Source organism: Hibiscus syriacus, unplaced genomic scaffold, assembly GCF_006381635.1.
Source record: "Hibiscus syriacus cultivar Baekdansim isolate YM2019G1 unplaced genomic scaffold, ASM638163v2 tig00110500_pilon, whole genome shotgun sequence".
Lineage (NCBI taxonomy): Eukaryota > Viridiplantae > Streptophyta > Magnoliopsida > Malvales > Malvaceae > Hibiscus > Hibiscus syriacus.
Window position 1 is genome coordinate 2,035,111 of NW_024062762.1, and position 5,218 is coordinate 2,040,328.

Here is a 5,218-nt window from a genome sequence, read left to right on the forward strand (position 1 = left end):
CGAGTTTAACTTAGTCCACATAACCCTATGATGGGTTTAGGACTAAGGGTCTAGCAAGCCCAAAGGGGCACCGGCAAGGAGAACTCAGGTACCATTTTTAGAACCTAAACCGGGAGACTATGAAGAAATAGAGCCTACCCCGAAACCCTATTTCAAACCCTAGGACATTTTTACCCTAACCATGTTGTTTTTTACTCTTACTCTTCTTTCTTTCTTTTGACATTTATTCACTAACATTTTGCCTTTGTGTTTATTTTCTTAGCATTTGCATCATAACAAGGGGCCATTGATGCTTAAAAATGTATTTTTTACACAAAAAATAATCTGAACTAATGGACAAAGGGGTTGTAATACAAGATATGAAAATACAGAGGACATTCTACAAGGAGACTATGTGTCACATTCAATTCAGAAGGCGTGGCACCCACAATTGAAGAGTATATCACTATGCTATGTTATAAAGGGCTCAGAATGAATCGGGTCTACATCAAGCACAATGAAGGTCTATCTTAGAAGAACTGACTGGCAGAGGTTGTAGGGGCAAGATGATGGTCACTCGTCTTGGGAGTCCCTTCAAAGACAACAATGGATAGCTGAAATTGGAGACCATTGCTGACAAATTCAAGAAACAGAAAAATAAACTTCACATAGTTCCTATCAATTTAGGGCTCCAATGACGTATTCGTTGGGAACATGCTCAACAAAATCATTCGAGACTTATTGGGCCAATACAAAAAGCAACTCAACATTTACACGGTTTATCCAAAGAAGTCGGAGCGGTACGACATGTTATTCAACTGGTGACAGACGAACGCAGAAGACTAGTCAACATGTCAGAAGCTTTCGTGATATTTTTGGTAAAAGATAAAACACTTTTCCCCCAATAAGGATTATTCATAATAACAGGCACATTTTTTGGATCAATGCCTTGGACATTTCATGCATCATGCATTTAGACATATTTTACATTTTATTTTCTTTGCATTCGCATTAACTAATGGAAGAATGCTTTATTAAAGGAATAAATACTGGATACACCACCTCAAGCGTTAGACACACCCCATCCGCATAACACCCGCTTGAAAAAGAGACGAATGGAGGCCAGAATCATTCAAATCGAAGAAAATATGGCAAAATTGCAGAAAGAGCTGGAGGAAAAGATGGCTCAGAACAGTCAAAGTACCCTGGAGTCCATCAAGAAAAACCAGGAGTCATTGGTCGATCAAATTATGGCCAAGTTATCGGGTCTCCAACAAGCCATTATACCAGGCGCATGTTCATCTGAAAGAGTTATTATACCACCAACCCCACAAGTGGTTGTCTCACCTGGGATCTTACCTAGATTACAAGTGGACTCATCTGCTATCAAGGGGAAATCCATATCTGGTGCAAATATACAAGCTTCCGCAACCAACACTGATAATCATCCGGAAGACTATCATATCTCAGATTTTGACGAGGATGATAAAGCAAAGAATATGGAAGATAAGATCACAATGTTAGAATATCAGATGAAGATGGTCCAAGGGGACCATGATTATTATGGAGTGGACGCAATGGAGTTGAGCCTGGTTCCAGATTTGGTGCTTCCACTAAAGTTTAAAGTCCCTGAGTTCGAGAAGTTCGATGGGAATAGCTACCCCTCATCCCACATCACTATGTTCTATCAGAAGATGATAGGATATGGGGAAAATAAATAACTCCTGATCCACTGCTTCCAAGAGAGCCTGTCCGGTTCAGCTATCCGGTGGTACAACTAGCTCAGCCGAACTCATATTAAGACATGGAAAGACTTAGCCATGTCTTTCTTGGAGCAATACAAAAATATTAACTATATGAGACCAGACCAGGTTATGCTACAAAGCCTGGAGAAAAAACACAATGAAAGTTTCCGACAATACGCACAGCGATTGAGGAATTTTGCTATGCAAGTTCATCCACCTTTGGATGAAAAAGAAACCATGAAGTTGTTTGTACAGACCTTGAAGACGCCTTACTTCGGGCACCTGGTGGCAATTACATCGGGAACTTTCTCAGATCTAGTTATGGCTGGTGAGATGATCGAGCTAGGTAAAAAACAAGGAAAAATTAAGAGAAGAGACTCCATTGAAAAGCCTTCCATGAAGAACAAAGAGCGAGAGATCAACAATGTTAACACCTACAACGCTAACAAAGGTGTTACGATCTCAACCACTGCAGTTGTACCATCCGGTACTTCTAAACGAACTAAAAGAGAACCAAGGAACGAAAGGGAATCTTACATGACTAATCTGGGGATTAGACCTCATAATATATTCCATAAAAAGACTCGCATCAGTCCAATCCCAATAACATATGAGGAGTTGCTCCCAACGCTAGTTGAGAAGAATCTTGTGACTCCGGATCAATCCAAACCTAGAGAGGCCCTATATCCTGAAGGCCATGATATTAATGCCATATGCAGTTATCATATCGGGAGCTCAGGGCACACCACTAAGAACTGTGGGGCATTGAAACGTAAGGTCTAAGATCTAATCGATTCAGGGACATTGACTTTCAATGAATAATGAGGCATTCTGATCGAGTTGATTGGGGCATCCATCAAGAGTTTTGTTGTGTTCTCATCTTGTTTGAAATTATTTTTCTTTTGTGCTTCTTATGTTCAAAAGTCACTTGACGTTCAAACATTTTAAATAAAATGCTTCCTTCTGAGGAAATGGACAAATTTTAATCTTGAATTCCTTTAATATCACCTTAATTAAAAGCTGTTTAATAATTGAGGTTGTAAATCTTTAACAAATGAAAAGATTAAACCCTGCAAAACAAAGACCCCTTGGTCCTAATTTAAAAGATACATCAGACTACACGCTCTTCTCTTACAGGGACCGAGCTAGTTTTCTCTTCTAATGAAGAGTCCATCAAAGGTTTGGTATTCAAGTATATGTTAGGAGCGAACAGAATGGGGCAACTAGCACATGAGATTGCAAAACTAATTGGTTTATACTTTTTTTAAGACGTTCAGTGATGATCCTAATCTTCACAGATAGAATAGTCGAGTAGGTAAATCTAGTTTAGGTCAGTCGCTTGGGAATTGAACTCTAACGATGAGATTTTATGACTTTCAAAAACCCCTAGACTATAACAGGTTCTTCTTAACAAACTTAAGAAATTGGATCCGTATACCCAGATTATAATATTATAAATATACAATAATGCTTGAATTATCCCTCTAAAGCAATTGGTTAAACGCCCCGGCTTTATGAATAATATTCAGCTAGCCTGATAAATGTGATTATACTATACAATAAAGCTTGAGCTGCCCCTTTAAGGCAATTGGTTAAACGCCTCGGCTTTATGGATAAGATTCAACTAACTTGATTAAGATATTTACATATTTAGCTGTCCCTCTAAAGCAATTGGTTAAACGCCCCGGCTTTATCGATTCAGCTAGCCAGACAATGGCGAATTAAATTTATTTAAATAAGGAGTTTCGGTAAAAATGGACTAAGGGAGTTAAAGAACACATGTTAAAGTCAAATACACACGAGCACTCAAGAATCTCATTTTTAGACCGATATTTCTCCACCACCTTTGTTAGAGGAGCTTACAAAACTTGAACAAATGGAAGATTTCAGAGAACTGAAATAGAAGTATTCTAAAAGGTCTAGCCATTGATTATGCTAGTTATGTCATCTTGTTCTCTTCCAATCAAAATATCAAATCAAGAAAAAGGGTATGTCATGATCTTCACGATGAACGAATCGATGAAAAAAGCCTTAATAACCCATCTCTAAACCAACTTTTCGATCTTGATATTTGTCAAAGGTTTGCAGCTATCAAAGATTAAAAGAGCATTTAATTCTTTTGATATACAATGAACTCCGGTTTTATGATTTGCTTCAATTGTGAAACCTAGAATGAGGCAATATTTTTCAAAACTCCTTTTGATATTTTTCAAAATTTTGAAAATTCAAAGAAAAAAAGCATTTTCAAACAAGATGAGTTCTCTGGAAGCATGTCTTGGAAATCGAAGAATATCTCTCCAAAGCTCAAGATTGAAACTGAGGCAGGAGAAGCCAAATTTTTGGGACAAAATTTGATAGGGGAAGAAAAACAAATTGTCTTAGGTTGAGGTTTGCAAGAGTACACCCCGGTGGAAATGAAGACAAACCGAGAGAATGAAGACTGCTCACACAATTATTCCCTTCACAGATCAACATTCTGTACATCTGTCCAAGATCAAGAATCAGAAATTCAAGATTCCAGTATCAAGAGTCATCAAGACTGAAAACCAGGGATTGAGATTTCTATCAAAACCCTAAAATAACATGTTTTGCATATACATTTTAGGCATACATAAGAGCATCGCATATGTGCATAATTTTGCAGATTCATGCTAGAGTCAATTTTAACTTCTCAACGAAAGATATTGAACTCAAAAGAAGTGCAATTTACAAGTGTGGATCTGAACTTCACAACGAAGAACATCCAATTAAAAGCTTAATTTCACGGTGAATGAGTCATCCACGATTTCAACTTCACGAAGAAGGATATCGTGCCCGAGGAAGTGATCTAGTGTCACAACAAACATGCCATCCGCAGATTTGACTTCCTTAAGTCAACGGTTAAAGCTTTTGAAAGGATTTCTTTAACATGCATGAACAAGCAGATTATCGATCACCTTTGAGATTATTTCTCTCGAAACAAGGGGTCGCCTCGCTCAAGACTAATTTACTCAAAACAATGTTTTGTCTCTCCTGAGACAGTTTCTCTTAAAACAAATTTGGTCTCTCCTGAGACATTTTCTCTTCAAACAAATTTTATCTCTCTTGAAACAAATTTTGTCTCTCTTGAGACAGTTTCCCTTTAATCAAATTTGGTCTCTCTTGAGACAGTTTCCCTTGAAACAAAATCTTTGAATGTGTTTTTATTTAAACAAATTTTGTCTCTCTCAAGACAGTTTCTTTTGGAACCAAATTTTGTCTCTCTTGAGACGGTTTCCCTTGAAACAAAAATTGTGAATTCGTTTTCCTTGAAACAAAGTTTTGTCTCTCTTGAGACAGTTTCTCTTAAAACAAATTTTGTCTCTCTTGAGATAGTTTCTCTTGAAACAAATTTTGTCTCTCTTGAGACAGTTTCCCTTTAATCAAATTTGGTCTCTCTTGAGACAGTTTCCCTTGAAACAAAATCTTTGAATTTGTTTTTCTTTAAACAAATTTCGTCTCTCTCTAGAAAGTTT